This window comes from Entelurus aequoreus, linkage group LG09 (genome assembly GCF_033978785.1).
Source record: "Entelurus aequoreus isolate RoL-2023_Sb linkage group LG09, RoL_Eaeq_v1.1, whole genome shotgun sequence".
Lineage (NCBI taxonomy): Eukaryota > Metazoa > Chordata > Actinopteri > Syngnathiformes > Syngnathidae > Entelurus > Entelurus aequoreus.
The window spans coordinates 36552429-36573249 of record NC_084739.1 but is presented as its reverse complement, the minus strand read 5'-3'; the positions used below and the strand labels follow the sequence as shown (position 1 = coordinate 36573249).

The window sequence follows — 20821 nt, the reverse complement described above, 5'->3', positions numbered from 1 at the left end:
TTACTGCCGACAATGCGGACCAAGCTCTGACACTGATCGTACAGGGAGCGGACCGCCACAATCAGGCAGTCCGATACCCCATACTCTCTGAGCACTCCCCACAGGACTTCCAGAGGGACATGGTCAAATGCCTTCTCCAAGTCCACAAAGCACATGTAGACTGGTTGGGTAAACTCCCATGCACCCTCAAGGACCCGGCCGAGAGTATAGAGCTGGTCCACAGTTCCACGACCAGGACGAAAACCACACTGTTCCTCCTGAATCCGAGGTTCGACTATCCGGCGTAGCCTCCTCTCCAGTACACCTGAATAGACCTTACTGGGAAGGCTGAGGAGTGTGATCCCACGATAGTTGGAACACATCCTCCGTTTCCCCTTCTTAAAGAGAGGAACCACCACCCCGGTCTGCCAATCCAGAGGTACCGCCCCCGATGTCTACGCGATGCTTTAGAGTCTTGTCAACCAAGACAGCCCCACAGCATCCAGAGCCTTAAGGAACTCCGGGCGGATCTCATCCATCCCCGGGGCCTTGCCACTGAGGAGCTTTTTAACTACCTCAGCAACCTCAGCCCCAGAAACAGGAGAGCCCACCACAGATCCCTCAGGAACTGCTTCCTTAGAGGAAGACGTGTTGGTGGGATTAAGGAGGTCTTTGAAGTATTCTCTCCACCAATCCACAAGATCCAAAGTCGAGGTCAGCAGAACACCATCCTTACCATACACGGTGTTGACAGTGCACTGCTTCCCCTTCCTGAGGCGGCGGTTGGTGGTCCATAATCGCTTTGTAGTTGTCCGGAAGTCGTTTTCCATGGCTTCTCCGAACTCCTCTCATGTCCGAGTTTTTGCCTCCGGGACCGCTGAAGCCGCACACCGCTTGGCCCGTCGGTACCTGTCCGCTGCCTCCGGAGTTCTATGAGTCAAAAGAACCCGATAGGACTCTTTCTTCAGCTTGATGGCATCCCTCACCGCTGGTGTCCACCAGCGGGTTCTAGGATTTCCGCCACGACAGGCACCAACTACCTTGCGGCCACAGCTCCAATCAGCCGCATCGACAATAGAGGTGCGGAACATGGTCCACTCGAACTCAATGTCCATCACCTCCATTGTGACATGTTCAAAGTTCTTCCGGAGGTGGGAATTGAAACTCTCTCTGACAGGAGACTCTGCTAGACGTTCCCAGCAGACCCTCACAATGCGTTTGGGCCTGCCAGGTCTGTTCGGCATCCTCCCCCACCATCGCAGCCAACTCACCACCAGGTGGTGATCGGTAGAAAGCTCCAAAACATGAGGCCGCAAATCCGATGACACAACTACAAAGTCCATCATGGAACTGCGGCCTAGGGTGTCCTGGTGCCAAGTGCACCCTTATGTTTGAACACAGTGTTTGTTATGGACAATCTGTGACGAGCACAAAAGTCCAATAACAAAACATCACTCTGGTTCAGATCCGGGCAGTCATTCTTCCTGATCACGCCTCTCCAGGTTTCACTATCGTTGCCAACATGAGCGTGGAAGGCCCCCAGTAGGACAAGGGAATCACCCGGGGGAGCACTTTCAAGTACTCTCTCGAGTGTGACCAAAAAGGGTGGGTTCTCTGAACTGCTGTTTGGTGCGTAAGCGCAAACAACAGTCAGGACCCGTCCCCCCACCCGAAGGCGGAGGGAAGCTACCCTCTTGTCCATCGGGTTGAACTCCAACGTGCAGGCTTTGAGCCGGGGGGCAACAATAATTGCTACCCCAGCCCGTCGCCTCTCACTGCATGCAACGCCAGTGTGGAAGGGAGTCCAGCCCCTCTCGAGAGGACTGGTTCCAGAGCCCTTGCTGTGCGTCGAGGTGAGTCCGACTATATCCAGCCGGAACTTCTCCACCTCGCGCACTAGCTCAGGTTCCTTCCCCCCCAGCGAGGTGACATTCCACGTCCCAAGAGCTAGCTTATGTAGCCGAGGATCGGACCGCCAAGTGCCCTGCCTTCGGTTGCTGCCCAGCTCACATTGCACCCGACCTCTATGGCCCCTGCTATGGGTGCTGAGCCTATTGGAGGGGGGACCCACGTTGCCTCTTCGGGCTGTGCCCGGCCGGGCCCCATGGGGACAGGCCCGGCCACCAGGCGCTCGCCATCGTGCCCCAACTCCGGGCCTGGCTCCAGAGGGGGGCCCCGGTGACCCGCGTCCGGGCGAGGGAAATCTGAGTCTCGGTTCTTGTATTTCCATAGAAGTTTTTGAGCTGCTCTTTGTCTGATTCCTCACCTAGGACCTGTTTGTCTTGGGAGACCCTACCAGGGGGCATGGAAGTCCCCGGACAACATAGCTCCTAGGATCATTGGGACACGCAAACTCCTCTACCATGGTAAGGTGGCAGCTCAGAGAGGAGTGCAAAAAACATATGATAGTGAAAAGATTAAGAAATAAAATATTTGAACTCACAATTTGTAGCAGCTATTCAACGCCGTATAAGCCAGTGGTAATGCTCGTAGTCGGTTGATTTGAGTGGAAGTGGCGGGCATTTCAACATTTCATCGCCGGGACAGCTCAGCTAGCTTCCCGAGTTGGCCGACATCGTCTCACAAGATGTAGTTTCTCTTTAAATATCCTTCTTGAAAATGGCCTTGCAAATATATATCTGCCACCTAATAAATGTTTTGTTTTCCTTCTTTGTGGGTTAAAAAAGTGAGTATTGGTGATTTCTCTGCTACGGCGCAACACTTACTGCTTTATAAATTGAAATTGCAACTTGTGATTGGATACTCACTTTGGAATGACAAGTGAGTATCCAATCACAGTCTCGTTAACATCAGGCCACCTAGATAGGCTACTGTCAACAACTTGTGATCTGTTTGGCTATCCCAACGGTCTATCAACTGCATGTGTTCTCAAATTCATCCGCTAACGGTCCCGGTCTGCTGATCAGCATAGCACCGCCGTGGCTCAAACCAGTGAGTATCCAATCACAGGACGCGTAAATGTCACGTTCAACGTGAGGCCAGCTAGAAGGCCTTACTGACAACAACTCGTCATCTGATTGGTTATCGCAATTATCTATTAACTGTATGTGCCCGTTCACTTACAGTGCATAGACGCCAGCATTGTTGATTCTGAAGGCCCTGGGCAGATTTGGTACAGCATGGCAACATAAGCTAGCTGAATTCTGATTGGATAAAAACTATAGCCTAAAAACAACAGTACTAAAAGGAGCATAATATGACATGAAGAGAATATGAATAATTTTAGATATTTAGGGAAAGTAAATAAAAAAAATACTTTTATCTTTAATTATGATCATGATTTCTGGTTATGTTAGGCCAGCAGAAAAGGCTGACGGCACATCACTGTTTTATAACATATGTGACGTTTTGATAATACATTACATGTTTACTTGGCATACAAAAATAATCAAATTTGACCAAAAACCCTTGTTTAACCCTCTGAATATACACCCTAAAGCCACGAAGAATTAATAGATGAAGAATGTGATGTTCATGAAACAGTTAATACATAGTGACGTCCCCGGTAGAAACAACGTGTTTAATTGAGAGAAATTAACCAGAGTTGTTGATCCGAGCAGTAAAACCGCGCCATCTAGTGGTCACGTGACAACAAAACACGACGTCACAAGCCACTCCGCCTCCATTTATTTAATATTTTTTTGGGAGGGAGAAAAATAAAGTGGCTGTGTAGAGGAGGGACGTCACACTTTCCGGAGCACAAGCAGGGGAGCGAAAGCGCCTTCTACACTCTTGCCAGCCGAGTTAAGTTACTGACCAGCGGCCATCATTTCGGGGGAAACGTCGTATTTTGTACAAAGTGGACCAGCCGCACTTTGTTACTGTCTGGACTCACAGCGACTTTACTTGTCCAACTCTGTCCGACCCAAGGACCGAACACTGATCATTGGTAGGTTCACATCATTTCAATTCAAATAGAAGAAAATATCCATAAATGTGTTTGCACCTACTTTCGATATGTGGTGTAATGTTTGTTGATCACAAAAATACCTGCACCTGTAGATGCTGCATGTTTCTTTTATTCACTTGCATGGTTGTACTCATAAGAAATTCAAATTATATTCAGGTAGGCGACAGCAGAGTGGATGCTTTTAAGAAAATGCAGCTCCATGTGTGCCTTCAGTTTTTTCCCCAGTAAAATGTAAATGTCAGCACATCCCTGGGTGAGACACACATCAACATGACATCCATGTATCTGCCCTTTCATATCTTATACTTTTCAAACTGTCCCCCCTATTTCCTAGCTGCATGATGCAAAAATTACGTGACAGTTTTGAGAGGGCGGTTGCATGTTTGGGAAAACTTTTGATTTAGGTCACTTGTAAGGAATACAATTCAATTAGACTGCCCCGCAGCCATTTATTTTCCGGCAGATGGCTTGATACTCTGCTTTGCTTGTCCCTCGTTGCTCTAATTAGACTGCATAATGCCACGCCACATTTTTTTATTTGTATAACATTTGTAGGAAGCCATCATTAATTCAATGCTTCCTCAGCCTTGTCAAATTGGAGCCCACAAGCCAAGACTGTCATAACCTTTCACGTCTCATCCCCAGTGATCTGCTTTGTCACCGATGTACCTCAAAGTAAATAGTCACATTCCCCATTTGTGCAGATGACATGTCAGGATGTTGGAGCTGGGTAAGATGGAGGAATTTGCTAAGTGCAAACAGTGTCGAGCGCATTCCGTTTGCGAGTACGATTTTATTCTAGCCTCAAGACATCCTTTTTCTTAAGAATGACATCCAGTTTGATGTGACATTGGGAACTGGCTTTCCCAGCAGGCATAAGGCATTGAAACAATGTTGAGAAATTGTTAAATTAAGACCTCAAACTTAACATTGGAACAATATGCTTTTTGACTATGTTGGGTTCTGAAGTTGATTTGACCATTGAAATTTGGTCATTTTCCCAACCAGTATTCTCCAACACAAATACAATGTGGAAACATGCTTTTTAAAAACGTTTATTTAATGTCAGGTTTTGACGTTGATTTGACCTTTAGGATTTGGCCAGATCCCAACTAACAACCTGTATCCAACGTTTGACATTATTGTCTCAATTTACAAATACAACTATTTTGCAACGTTGTTTCAAAGTCAGTTTTAAAGGACATGTATGTTTAATCAATGTTATAGCAATGTCTTGTGCCTGCTGCGTTAGTTTTATTCACTGAAACATTTTTAATACGATTCTTGCTTCGGAGGCTCATTGCAAGCCAATTTGTGTGAGCCTTGCACTGTTTACAACAACAGCCCTAAACACAAATCAAAACAAGTGGCTGCTGTGAGCCTTGCCTTATTGCTTCCCCTTGCATGTCGCCATCGTTTTTGTAATTTTTTGAAAACTGTCAAGATGCATTAGGAGCTAATAAAAAAAATCCACAACAAGAGAGATATCTTAGCAAATATGTGGAAAATTCCTGAAGATGAGCACGCTGCCTCAGTTTATTTGGGCCTATTTATAGCAGTAATGTGTTGGTTTAATTGCTGCAAGCTATCCTAGAAGGAACATCTGTGAGTGACATTATTGAGGAAAGCAAGAGGCAGGTCAACCTTTTCTCCTGCACGTCTTGTTATTGAAGTCTTGTCAGTCTAATCTATATGAATAGTAGTATCTTATTAGTCAAGCTTGAGCAAAACATGTCTCACTGAGCTCAAAGACTTATGGGCTTTATTTCGCATGCTGGGTAATGAAAACAATATTTACTATGAGTCATAAATCAACTCTACGGTGAGAAACATTGAACCATGAACCAACAGCCAGGTTAGATCTTTCTTAGATTAATCACCGTGACTGCACCTCAGTGTCGGTCTATATGCTGACTTTGTGAACGTCCAGTACGTGACATCACTGACCTGCTAATGCTGCAAAATAAGGGGTTGTTGTGTAGCAAGTCAGTGTAACATTTAAATGTCAGTGGACAGGAGAAGAGTGTTCTCCCAAAGAAAACCATGCAGATCAATACAGGGTTTCCACGGGATATTAAAAAGCATTAAAAGTCATTAAAATTGATTTTGTGAAAATTAAAGCCTTAAATAGCATTAAAAAGCAGTAAATTTGATGTCATTAAAATCATTTTATACAATTAAAGACCTGGGCTAATCAAACGAACAATAAATGAAAATGACCTCAATAACTTTGCCGTCATCGATAAATTGCTGCGTCCGGGTAAGCTTGCACAATTTTGAGAAAAAACCTCATTGCGAATTTCCTCTCTAAAATTCTGATAGCCATTCGATTTATGATTTCTATATTTTATACCTACATAGAAATACATAAAACTGCGAAAATAATGAGTGTCAATCATAATATTCTTGTCTTAAGGTGCCACACATTAGAACAATATGCAATAATTTAATTAAATATAATATTTGGCTTTATGCAGACGGACTCAGAGCTTTTGGCTGCATCATGCTCTTAAACTGAATAACTAAAATCTATACAGTGTTTATAGTGTAATGTAATTATAATATATAATAATAATTCATTACTGTATTCCTTAATAATTTACTATTGTACTGTAATTGGAAGGTAAATAACTGTATCCTAAATAAATAAACAAATTCAACAAGAAAATTGATTCTCATTTCTTTAAGCAACAATTTAACTTCTATAAATATTAAACATGTTAAAGTGCAGTTTTTTTCCCATTTGGAAAAACTGGGTCGGATGTCTGTGTTGATGGACTCATATTGCCCACCCGATTTGAAGCTGAAATATTCCCAAAATGGGACATTTGGCTTTGTAATCATATATTTTTCCTCCTAATTTTTGTTAATTTGTGAAACTGGCAAGTTGCAAGGCTCTGTCTTCGTGCTTCCTGTGTGTGCAAAGCTAGTGTTCTTGTTCTCCGCCCGCAGGCACAAAGATTGTGGATGACTAAAAGGGGGCTAACTGCGTTCTGTTATTTCTACTGTTAAATCAATGTGCTCAGGTGCTGAGAGCAATGCACAGAGTGAGACATCATTCTCACTGTTTGAAGCAAGAGACAAAAAAACGCGAGGCTAAACATTTTTAAAGTTTGTCACTCAAATGCTGGTGACGGCAGAGAAAAAAAACAACTCAGCCTCTTGCGTTTACGTTATCGCACAAATTAAAATCTTCCATCCATCCATTTCCTACCGCTTTTCCCTTTCGGGGTCGCGCAAGCCTATCTCAGCTGCATTAGGGCGGAAGGCGGGGTACACCCTGGACAAGTCGCCACCTTATCACAGGGCCAACACAGATAGACAGACAACATTCACATTCACACACTAGGGCCAATTTAGTGTTGCCAATCAACCTATCCCCAGGTGCATGGCTTTGGAGGTTCGAGGAAGCCGGAGTACCCGGAGGGAACTCACACAGTCACGGGGAGAACATGCAAACTCCACACAGAAAGATCCCGAGCCCGGGATTGAACTTAGGACCTTTATATTGTGAGGCACCTGCACTAACCCCTGTGCCAATCTTGATGTCGATTAATCGTGCCGCTCTACGTCTACGTCTGATTCTTGTCAGTCATCCACAATCTTTGTTTAGGTACGCATAGGCGTGACCTACTTGCAATTCTCTTCCACACATTTTTCTGTGTGTAGTAGGGGTTTTAGCAAACAATGGCATCCGAAGCGACACTCACTTGAATGTTGGAGCTGTAACTTTTAAATTTGAAACAACGGTCACAGCGCTCGATGTTCATGTCTTACATGATGACATAAACACCATGGCATTTGTAGATGGTAGAAAGTATCAGAGTAGTGGGCGCAAAAAGTCGACAGTACTTGTTAACCGCTGTGTTGTTGTTGTTGTTGTAAATGTAGTCATAGACACAAAAAATAAATGACTTCATATAGAAATATATGTAATGTTCATTGTGCAAATAGTGTGATGCCAATGAAAAATAATGGCCCACAAATAACGGTGACACCCTATAATTGGTCCGGGTTACCGGGGACTGTTATTGCCGACAGACAGGTGTCGCTATGTGACTGCAGGAACATTACGCTACATTGAGTTCCTTACTTTTCTTTTATCCCGCCGCGTACGCATCACTTACATTTATTTTGTCAGAGAAAGACATACATACAGTACGTATAATGTCCAGCTAGGCAGCAACTTTCTTTTTTAGAAGTGTTGTGAACGCTGGGACGAATGTCCGCTTGTGCTCAATGGAAACGAGGCAGTCAGCCAGGTACGTAATACAACTCTCCATGGCAACGCTGCTGTCACTTTCACTCATCGAGAAATGTTTATCTGCTTGCATCAAGCCCGGTCGATGTCCCGCCCCCGACAGCCGTATACCCCACCGTGATTGGTGTGTTCGTTTTGCTCCGCACACAACACTGTAAAGTGCCTTTATAAACAGTTGATTTGTATAGGCTAGTAAGGTAAAGTTTTGTACCTGACAAGTTTCGGCTATCTTGCTTCTGCAGCCTTCCTCAGAGGTGTCACGTGATGTTAGCGTGACGTCTATATAAATCAACCGTTTATAAATACACATTAGTAGGCTAAATGAACCTCTTCAACATACTGTAAAGTGCCATTCATATAAAAGTCGCGGGTCGCACTAAGATTACTAACACAACACAAACTTGAATATTAAGGTGAGGGCCACTAAATATCATCTCAGACCACTGCTTTAAACACTTCTACATCACAGGCGTATAGCCATTAAAGACATGTTCCGCTTTATAAAATGAAAAACTTATTTGTGTCTTTGACGTATTTAGTTTTCACTTGAAGTGTTACAGCAGTCACAGTCATTTTTCTTTTTCTGATGTTTGGGAGTCACAAGTCGCACAAATTTCCGTCTGTAAAAACTCAAGCGACGATGTTATCAACTATTATTGTCAAATTAATTTGTTGCCGACAAACTATCGATTTTTGTCGATGGCCACGAATCGTTGCACCCTTGGTATACGAAATATAACGCTTTCTATACTATAATATCTATGATACAATAAACTATATGTCAGTGTTTCTTAACCATAGGGCTGGGGCCCATTGATGGTCAGTGAATGCCCCTTAGAGGGCCGGCAAAGATATCTCTTTCTCAGCTGTGGTCCTTATGGGTCACACCGGTACTCAGTTGCAATACACTTTTCCACCACTTATGGCAGTATTAACAATCTCAAAACAGAAGAAATCTGGAGTTAAGTCAGAGACAAGTTTCTTAAGTGCAAAAATTATGACTAAAATAGTGAAGCTGTATTTTATTTGCAATTCAATGTTATTGATAATTTAGTTAAAGAACATATTCATTATTCATTTAGATTATTTCAGCACAGAATAAGTGTATGTACATTTTTTTCCGTCAGTTATTTATGAGCCCATGCTGATGCAGTATATTAAGTTAGTACTTATTTTATAATCTCTGTTATTTTGTTTTTTGGCAGATTTTTGTCTAGGCCTTCCGCCCGGGTGCAGCTGGGATAGGCTCCAGCACCCCAGCGACCCCGAAAGGGACAAGCGGTAGAAAATGGATGGATAAATGGAGTAGGACCCATGTTTTATGACGTTTGCAGAGCTAACAAACTATAACACAGAAGTTAAAGGCCTACTAAAACCCACTACTACCGACCACGCAGTCTGATAGTTTATATATCAATGATGAAATCTTAACATTGCAACACATGCCAATACGGCCGGGTTAACTTATAAAGTGCAATTTTAAATTTCCCGCTAAACTTCCGGTTGAAAACGTCTATGTATGATGACGTATGCGCGTGACGTCAATAGTTAAACGGAAGTATTCGGACCCCATTGAATCCAATACAAAAACCTCTGTTTTCATCTCAAAATTCATCTGTGTTAGTGAATCTTTTGCAATTTGTTTAATGAACAATGAAGACTGCAAAGAAGAAAGTTGTAGGTGGTATCGGTGTATTAGCGGCGGACTACAGCAACACAACCAGGAGGACTTTGAGATGGATAGCAGACGCGCTAGCCGCCGACCTCACCTTGACTTCCGCCGTCTCCGGGCCGCTGACCGCATCTATGATCGGGTGAAGTCCTTCATCGCGCCGTCGATCGCTGGAAAGCAGGTGAGCACGGGTGTTGATGAGCAGATGAGGGCTGGCGTAGGTGGATAGCTAATGTTTTTAGCATAGCTCTGTGAGGTCCCGTTGCTAAGTTAGCTTCAATGGCGTCGTTAGCAACAGCATTGTTAAGCTTCACCAAGCTGGAAAGCATTAACCGTGTATTTACATGTCCATGGTTTAATAGTATTGTTGATTTTCTGTCTATCCTTCCAGTCAGGGGTTTATTTATTTTGTTTCTATCTGCATTTAAGCACGATGCTATCACGTTAGCTCCGTAGCTAAAGAGCTTCGCCGATGTATTGTGGTGGAGATAAAAGTCACTGTGAATGTCCATTTCGCGTTCTCGACTCTCATTTTCAAGAAGATATAGTATCCGAGGTGGTTTAAAATACAAATCCGTGATCCACAATAGAAAAAGGAGAAAGTGTGGAATCCAATGAACCCTTGTACCTAAGTTACGGTCAGAGCGAAAAAAGATACGTCCTGCACTGCACTCTAGTCCTTCACTCTCACGTTCCTCATCCACGAATCTTTCATCCTCGCTCAAATTAATGGGGTAATCGTCGCTTTCTCTGTCCGAATCGCTCTCGCTGCTGGTGTAAACAATGGGGAAATGTGAGGAGCCTTTCAACCTTGTGACGTCACGCTACTTCCGGTACAGGCAAGGCTTTTTTTATCAGCGACCAAAAGTTGCAAACTTTATTGTCGATGTTCTCTACTAAATCCTTTCAGCAAAAATATGGCAATATCGCGAAATGATCAAGTATGGCACATAGAATGGATCTGCTATCCCCGTTTGAATAAAAAAAAAATCATTTCAGTAGGCCTTTAAAAATTTTATTGCTCACTCCGCTATAAGCATCCCTCACCGCATAAAACAAATCTGAAATTAAATTGTAGTTCTAGGTGATTAAACGGAAAAAACCCAAAACCGACATTAAACATGCAAAACTGCAGTGTCGGTTATTAGGTTTTTTGTTCCCTTTCAGGGGAACTGCACTTTCTTTGGAATTTTGCCTATCCTTCACAATCATTATGAAAGACATGACGACGTATGGATTTGTTTAATGCATTTTAAATATGAAATTAATTTGATTAAAAGTCTGCTTACAATTGAGCCTATGGCAGCGGTTCAATTCTGCCTATAGAGCCCCTAAAAACATTCAAACATGTCCATTAGGGTTTTATATACATAATGTAAGTATATATGTAATGTAGTAACGGGCACATTTATAATAACATTTAATATTTATGTATTTTGATAATTTTAAGCATACACGGTGCATTCATTTCAAATATTTATTCTTGATCACAGATTTATGCTCAATGCAGAGTTTATGAGAGCCAACAAACATCAATCAATCAATCAATCAATGTTTATTTATATAGCCCTAAATCACAAGTGTCTCAAAGGGCTGTACAAGCCACAACGACATCCTCGGTACAGAGCCCACATACGGGCAAGGAAAACTCACCCCAGTGGGACGTCAATGTGAATGACTATGAGAAACCTTGGAGAGGACCGCATATGTGGGTAACCCCCCCCCCTCTAGGGGAGACCGAAAGCAATGGATGTCGACTGGGTCTGACATAATATTGTGAAAGTCCAACACATCAGCGAAAGTCCAGTCCATGGTGGGGCCAGCAAGAACCATCCCGAGTGGAGACGGGTCAGCAGCGTAGAGATGTCCCCATCCGATGAACAGGCTAGCGGTCCACCCCGGGTTGGGAGCAGAGTAGAAAAGAAAAGAAACGGCAGATCAACTGGTCTAAAAAGGGAGTCTATTTAAAGGCTAGAGTATACAAATGAGTTTTAAGATGAGACTTAAATGCTTCTACTGAGGTAGCATCTCTAAGTTTTACCGGGAGGGCATTTCATAGTATTGGAGCCCGAATAGAAAACGCTCTATAGCCCGCAGACTTTTTTTGGGCTCTGGGAATCACTAATAAGCCGGAGTTCTTTGAACGCAGATTTCTTGCCGGGACATATGGTACAATACAATCGTCAAGATAGGCAGGAGCTTGACCGTGTAGTATTTTATACGTAAGTAGTAAAACCTTAAAGTCGCATCTTAGGTGCACAGGAAGCCAGTGCAGGTGAGCCAGTATAGGCGTAATATGATCAAACTTTCTTGTTTTTGTCAAAAGCCTTGCAGCCGCATTTTGTACCATCTGTAATCTTTTAATGCTAGACATAGGGAGGCCCGAAAACAAAACGTTACAGTAATCGAGACGAGATGTAACGAACGCATGGATAATGATCTCAGCGTCGCTTGTGGACAAAATGGAACAAATTTTAGCGATATTACGGAGATGAAAGAAGGCCGTTTTAGTAACACTCTTAATGTGTGACTCAAACGAGAGAGTTGGGTCGAAAATAATACCTAGATTCTTTACCGAGTCGCCTTGTTTAATTGTTTGGTTGTCAAATGTTAAGGTGGTATTATTAAATAGATGTCGGTGTTGAGCAGGACCGATAATCAGCATTTCCGTTTTCTTAGCGTTGAGTTGCAAAAAGTTAGTGGACATCCATTGTTTAATTTCATTAAGACACGCCTCCAGCTGACTACAATCCGGCGTGTTGGTCAGCTTTAGGGGCATGTAGAGTTGGGTGTCATCAGCATAACAGTGAAAGCTAACACCGTACTTGCGTATGATGTCACCTAGCGGCAGCATGTAAATACTAAAGAGTGCAGGGCCAAGAACCGAACCCTGGGGAACTCCGCACGTTACCTTAACATAGTCCGAGGTCACATTGTTATGGGAGACACACTGCATCCTGTCAGTAAGATAAGAGTTAAACCAAGACAAGGCTAAGTCTGACATCCCAATACGCGTTTTGATACGCTCTAATAAAATATTATGATCAACAGTATCGAAAGCGGCGCTAAGATCAAGAAGCAGCAACATAGATGAAGCATCAGAATCCATCGTTAGCAATAGATCATTAGTCATTTTTGCGAGGGCTGTCTCCGTAGAGTGATTTGCCCTGAAACCGGATTGAAAAGGTTCACAGAGATTGTTAGACGCTAAGTGTTCATTTAGCTGCTGTGCTACAATTTTTTCGAGGATTTTCGAGATAAACGGAAGGTGAGACACCGGCCGGTAGTTTACCAAGAGATCAGGATCGAGGTTAGGTCTTTTGAGTAGAGGATGAATAACCGCTTTTTTGAATGCTAGGGGAACAGTGCCAGAGGAAAGTGATAAGTTTATCATATTTAACACTGATGGACCTAATAATACAAAAAGCTCCTTGATAAGTTTCCCAGGAATTGGGTCAAGTAAACATGTTGTTTGTTTTGTCCCATTTACACATTTTGACAATTCCTCCAATGTTATTTCATCAAAGAGAGAGAAACTATTTTGGAGGGCGGTATCCGTCGAATATACAGTCGTATTTGTGTTAATAGAACCCAGTTGTAGCTGAGATGCATTGTCTTTAATCTCTTTTCTAATGACTTCAATTTTCTTATTAAAGAAATTCATAAAGTCATCTGCTGAGTGGGTGGAGCTACTGGGAGGAGTCCCTTGTTGGGTTAGCGATGCTACTGTACTAAACAGAAATTTAGGATCATTTTTGTTGAGGTGGATGAGATTTGAGTAATATTTAGCTTTAGCTGAGGTAAGCATGTGTTTATAAGTTATTAAACTGTCACACCATGCTTGATGGAAAACCTCAAGTTTAGTCGCACGCCATATGCGTTCCAGCTTTCTACATGATAATTTCTGGGCTTTAGTTTCTTCTGTAAACCATGGGGTACGCCTTTTAGGGGCTCTTTTTAGCTTTAGCGGTGCTACACTATCAATGGTGTCGCGCAGGGCGTCATTAAAGTTGTTAGTGAGGTTATCAATAGAGCCCACATAATTTGGGAATGGTGCCATTACCGAAGGCAGTAGGTCAGTAAGAGTCGTCGTTGTGGTAGCATTAATGTTGCGGCTGCTATAGTAGTTATTATTATTATTATTAGTTTGTTGACAATGAGTCAGAACTTCGAATTTTATAAGGTAATGATCGGACATTACTTTAGTGTACGGGAGTATCGTAACTTTAGAGGTGGTGACACCCCTGACAAGCACTAGATCTATCGTATTACCGTTGCGATGCGTGGGTTCATGTATTATTTGTGTAAGACCACAGCTATCAATTATAGTCTGGAGCGCCACACACGGAGGGTCCGATGGGGTATTCATATGGATATTAAAGTCCCCCATTATGATTATATTGTCGGCGTGCGTCACTAGATCAGCAACAAACTCTGATAATTCACTGATGAAGTCCGAATAGGGCCCAGGGGGGCGGTAGATAACAGCCAGGTGGAGAGGCAGCGGTGTGACAAACCTCAAAGTGAGCACCTCAAACGAGTTATATTTATTATTTAGGTTAGGTGTAAGATTATAGTTTTCATTGTATATTAGTGCGACACCCCCTCCCCTTTTAAGAGGTCTGGCAACATGTGTATTGGTATAGTTAGGAGGAGTTGCCTCATTTAGCGCAAAAAAATCGTCTGGTTTGAGCCAGGTCTCGGCGAGACCAACGACGTCAAGTTTGTTGTCTCTAATGACTTCATTAACTAACACCGTTTTGGAAGATAATGATCTTATGTTTAAAAAGCCCATATTATAGGTAGTGGGCTGTTTTGAGGATTGTTTGTTGAAATTATCCGAAGTAGCAATATTAATAATGTTGCGTTTATTATGCGTATTGCACTTTAAATAGTTTCGACCATACCTAGGAATTGATACGACGGGGATATTCAGATTGTTTGCTTGATGCTGCGATAAACTGAACGCATCATAGTTAGCTACCTCAGTACAATGTATGTCTGCCTCTGACACGGTCACAAAAGAAAAAACATTATGTGAGTTGTGTTTTATTCTAAGAGAATTGCTATGTGTGCAGGGATTATCCAGCCTGACGCCGGCTAGTTCTAGTTTAAATGTCTTCTTACCCGGAGACTCCACGTTTCTTTGGTTAGCTTTTCTCTTTGTTGTTAGCCCAGCTCGGCATCCCCGCTTCTGCTTCCGCTCGCACCGCTTATGTCGTCTCCATTGGCGGTCACTGCTAGCACTTGACTCCGCTGCTACAAAGGCCGCTCGATGTAGCCCACGAAGTATTCCCATGCTAGCGAGGAGGTCCACCGTACATGCATCTTTCAGTCTATAACGACCCGATCCATCCACATCCAGAATTGTCTGTCGGTCATATGTGATCACAGAGTGTTCACGCTTTGAGCCAGCCATGAAATTGACAGAAATGACGGGTGTTTTTTGCCAAATCGCTCTACACTCCCAAGAGCGTTAGCATAGCCGCAGCATCGCCATCGTCATGCGCCGCCATATACATACTAAAACATCACTTACTGTATAAGTTCTGCTGTCATTAGGATGCCAACTGCTAGGATGATCATCTAAATGATATTCCCATTTAGATGAACATTTTCTCATAATCCTCGCAAAGAAATGTGGTGGTGGGGCTGGAGGACCCAAGCGCTTTTTGTATCGTTTTGGCCAGTTCCAGGTCCGAAATGGCTATCAAAGTGTCCCAACTTGTCGAATTATATTCTTAGTCATGTACATTTCAGGTGAGAGCCATGATTTATGATCTAAAATAAACTTACAGAGAGCAGGGAAGCGAGGAAACAGCAGACCACTCGATGATGTAAAAATATAGGCACACAATATGTGATAACGGCGCTGCCATAAATAATTTGTCTGTGTTAACGCTTATAATAACAATATCACTAATACTTAGTTAACATTGAAGTCACGAAATGTAAATTGAGTATTGTTGGCGCTTTTTGCATAATTATTTATCGGATTTTATGGGCGTAATAATGGAGCTCCCATTGGCTCTGCTGTAAGGGATCTATTATTTACGTTTATTTAATATTTAGAATGCATTAAAAAAATCCATCCATCGTCATGTCTTTCATAATGATTGCGAACGATCAGCAAAATTGCAGTTTCCCTTTAAAATAAACTACTGATTCTGTAGTTCCACAACAGGAAGCCAGATGTTGCAAAGCGAGAAAGCTGCCAGGAAACAGCAGCAGAAGAAGTAATCATAAGTAGTCCGCTACATAGAAGCGTCATAGAGAAAAAGTCAAACATTGAGCCAACACTACTACACGATCAGCTTGTACCAAACAGGAATAACTTGTAAATTGTTATACAATTACAAACACTTAGGGATTGATACTGAAACTAGTTTCCATAAAGACTTGAGTGCCAACGTAAACTGTAGTAAAACTAGCCATTAAAAAATGAATAAATTAATGCTGAGTTGCACACTCATCCAGGTGCTTGCCAGTGATATTGTACAAGTAACACTTTGTAAGTAACAGAGGCACACAGTCTGACACTCTTTTTAAAATGTAATTGATATATACAGCATAGATATATAGTGTAGAAGACTAGATATGTGAGCAGTGGAGCAGCCTGCCAAGTGATGTTCCTATGTGGCAAGTAGGCATTATTTTTGTTTAAGTTTTTGTGCCTTCAAAAACCACCACATGTTTAAATACTTTGCCCCTTTAAAATATTTGGGCTGGGCTTTTAATATTATCAATATTATAATTAATTTAGGTGTGTTTCAAATTTGAGATGTGTAATGTAATATCATGCCTGTATATGCCTGTGATAAAACATCTACTGTAAATACATTTAATAGCTAAATCAAGGTGGAGTCGTGGTCACCATGACATCATTGTATAATTTGCATAATTTGATTCAATGACATGATTTTCTTTAAGATAGCTAATAAATGTATATAAACAAGTAAGCGTCTGTTGTCAAAGCGTTCTGGGTGGCATTTAGCCTTTATCGAAAAAAAATGCCCTCTGCTTGCGTTGTTTTAGGCTGTACGAACCGTTCAAATCGCGAAAAGGATAAACGTTTCTTCAAAGTTACTCGTGAGGTAATCAAGAAGGGCGAAAGATGTCAAGATTTTACGAAATGACAAAAGTGGCACTGACTCCAGTCCAAGGCAGTAGAGTTGAAGAACGCACAAGTTTGCAGTGATCACTTCGATAAAGGTTTGTTTGAAATACTTTTGACGTTTAGTATTTCCCATTAATGTATTATTTTGATATTATTTGTATTTTATCTTGTTTTGAAGTTTTTAAAACGAGGTGCTTTACAAAACGAGTGTTTTGTAAAGCACCAACCTGGCAATTCGAAATGAAAGATAGCAAATGTGAGCAAAACTTAAATGAGTTAAGCTTTTACCAAAGGCATCAATCATAAATGAGCTTTCAGCACATACACAACATTAAGATCTATAATTATATCTTAATAAAAACCGGGCAACCCACCTGTACTCTTAACGACGCATGCACCAACAACAAGGCAACTAAGTTAAACCATAAAATGCAAACTTAGCTGAGCAAAAACGATGCATATTTTTCTGGGCGAGTCTTGATATCAATTTCTCTGACTCAGCCACACACAAAGAAGTTGTAGATCTCCATTCTTTTCCATGTTTTCATCTATTTTGTCTTGGAGAAAGAGGTCTGGTGCACCAGATAGTTCGACATGTCTGGGAACGCGACCTGTGGATAATCCTTGAGATCACTCGACAAATCTTTTTTTTATAATGTATAGGGATCAATTCCATTGCATGGTTTAATTTTTTATTTGATGTTTGCTAATGATAGCGATTCGGAAATGTTGAGGTTATCTATTGTAACCGTAGCGTATATTGTAACAACAGCATGACTGCAAATTGTTGGGCGCTTTCCTGGTACTGCTTTTGTGTATAAGAGCCTATGGAATCTTTTTTTTTGTTTTTTCAAAATTCATTTCAGAATTCAGTTTTTTACCAATTATAATGGTACAGTGTCCAAACTTTCTTCCACCAAGGGCTGCATATTGAAAAGTGAAAGAATACCCTGGGCCACTTTAATACATTTTGTACATTAAAGATGCTAAAACCAATAAAATGTATCAGTTATCTAAAAAAACCTGTTGTCTTAGATTTTGGTATATAGGTGACAAACTAAATGTTGTTAGTGTCATATCTAGTATACCTCTTTAATATTGATTTAATTTAATTTTCAGAAAACATCAAATGCCCCAAAAATTTAGCTGTAGGGCGAAAATTGCCCCCGGTCAATACTATGGACACCCATGACCCATATTTTGCTAACATAGAGTGTGTGCTTTTTTTGTGAGTCAATAAAATGTCCGTTAATTAAATGTAAAAATCCTTGCATTTATCAATACGATGCATATTTAGAGAATTTTGCCCAGTAGTTCAAGTTAAAGCATAATAATGTTGCAACTAGTGTTGTAACGATACCAATATTTTGGTACCGGTACTAAAAAATGTTCGGTACTTTTCGGTACTTTTCTAAATAAAGGGGACCACAAAAAATTGCATTATTGGCTTTATTTTAACAAAAAATCTTAGGGTACATTAAACATATGTTTCTTATTGCAGTTAAGTCCTTAAATAAAATAGTGAACATACTAGACAACTTGTCTTTTAGTAGTAAGTAAACAAACAAAGGCTCCTAATTAATCTGCTGACTTATGCAGTAACATATTGTGTCATTTATCATTCTATTATTTTGTCAACATTATTGAGAACAAGTGGTAGAAACATAATTATTAATCTACATGTTAATTTACTGTTAATATCTGCTTACTTTCTCTTTTATCTACACTTCTGTTAAAATGTAATAATCACTTATTCTTCTGTTTGATACTTTACATTAGTTTTGGATGATACCACACATTTAGGTATCAATCCGATATCAAGTAGTTATAGGATTATACATTGGTCATATTCAAAGTCCTCATGTGTCCAGGGACATAATTCCTGAGTTTATAAACATAATATACATTTTTAAAAAAAACGAAAGAAGATGTTGTGATGCCAAAAAATATTGACGTAATCATGGTAGTATCGACTAGTTAAGCTACTGTACTTGATATCATTACGGTGGATGTCAGATGTAGATCCATCCATGGCGTTTGTTTACATTTTGATGCCGGGGAGCTACGGTGTGTAGTGAAACATGTTTAACGATTCCTTGTCCTGCAGGGATGATACTTGTAAGATACTTTATTTGTCGCCATGGAGACAAGGATTAGTGATTTAAAAGTAACTAAAACACTGCCGATGGCGGATGGACGTTCGCCTCTAACTAGCTAGCCATGTCTTTAAGCACCTCTTCCTGAGGGCGTTTCAGTGTTATAACTTCACCTTTATCGTTAGTTTTTAAGCCAACATGCGTCTGTTCTCCATTTTCTGTCTACACACATTGTCTGCTTGTAAGTACTCCGTGATTGTGCACTGCGGAACATGTTCGTCTGCTCGTAAACCAGCAATGACACGACGCAACCTCGATGCGGGCGCGGGACCGGTACTTTTCAGAGGCGGTATCGTACCGAAAATGATTCATTAGTATCGCGGTACTATACTAATACCGGTACACCGTACAACCCTAGTTGCGACATATCAATGTACTGCAGTATAGTGTTAGAGTATTATCAAATTATCATTAAATTACCAATGAAGGTGTTTAAATGCTACAATCCCTGGCATCGGTGGTCACGTTAACAAAAGTTGGCTAGTTAGCAGCAGCAGCAGCACGGTGTTCTTCTGTGGTCATTAGGGTTGTACGATATACCGGCACTAATAAAGTATCGGGGTACTAATCAGTTGAAATCAGTACTATACCCCTTTGAAAGGTACCGGTTCCGCTCTTTCATCTGAGTGCTGCTTTGCGGCGGTGACTACAGAGCTGAGGCGCATGATGTTGAGTGTGTCAAAATGCAAAGTGCATACAAGCAATAACATCTTGGAGAGGAAAAATGGCAAAAAAATAATTGTACTGGTTAATAAAGATGGTGCGTGAAGCCCAATATGGAGGTATTTGGGCTTCAAAACAAACAAAAACAATAAAGGTGACACTTTAAACGGGGAGGCTGTGACGATCGGTCACTTCATTTCAGTTTGTTTCCTGGTTTTTGTATTACTTCCTGTCAGTGCTCTTATTTTGTTATATTTCCTGTTTGTTCCGCTGAGCACTGTTTTCTCCTCACCTGCCGTTGATTGGCAGCCGGTCCACACCTGCTGCCAATCAGCATAAGTCTATTTATGTTTTCGCTGGAGCACTCCTCAGGGCTCGATGATAAACTCTCTATGTTTGGAACATTTATGCAAGACTGCTTTATTTTCTGTTTATGTTAATTAAAATCTTCTTAGCTCATCCTCCTGCTGGTTCTTGCATCTTGGGGACACACAAACGGCAGCCATGCGAGTTCCTCACAGTATCATCGAGCCAGAATGCTGTGTCCTCGCGAGAACCCCTGTCGGCGATGCACAGCCGACGTTCTGGACCGCACAATTCATCGAGGACTTGAAAGCCAGGTTTGTGCGGTCCCAGCCCACAGCAGTCTCGGACCTTCTCCCTCCGCCTCGACCGCCGGTTCCGGCTCTCCGACCGGCGCGGCCGCCGCCGCCTTCCCTCCTCCCGGCTAGGCCGCCGGCTCCGGCTCTCCGACCGGCGCGGCCACCGCCGCCATCTTCCCCGTCGCCTGCTGTGCGTCCTGTCCCGGCTCCACGGCAATCGCCTGTGCCGGCGCGTCGACCTCCGGTTCTCACACCGCGTCGCACGCCGGTCGCAGCCCCGCGTCGTACGCCGGTCGCGCCGCCACGACGACCAACACCGGCTGAGCGCCCAGCACCCGTTCCTGCTCCAAGGCAGCTTCCAGCAGCTGCACCACGGCTGCTATCCCTTCCAGCACCCGCTCGTCCTGCCAGTCCGGCGAAGGCTCCAGTGGAGCCCTCCA

The 20821-nt window shown here is 42.2% G+C and overlaps 1 protein-coding gene across 1 annotated transcript in view; it reads left to right on the top strand.

The window, feature by feature from the left end:
* Positions 1-3596: 3596 nt before the first annotated feature.
* Positions 3597-20821, top strand: part of LOC133657392 (brorin-like) — a 148951-nt gene continuing 131726 nt past the window's right edge. The window contains exon 1 of the mRNA XM_062058678.1: positions 3597-3889. The gene's annotated coding sequence lies outside the window, so the exon portion shown is untranslated. The remainder of the gene's footprint in view (positions 3890-20821) is intronic.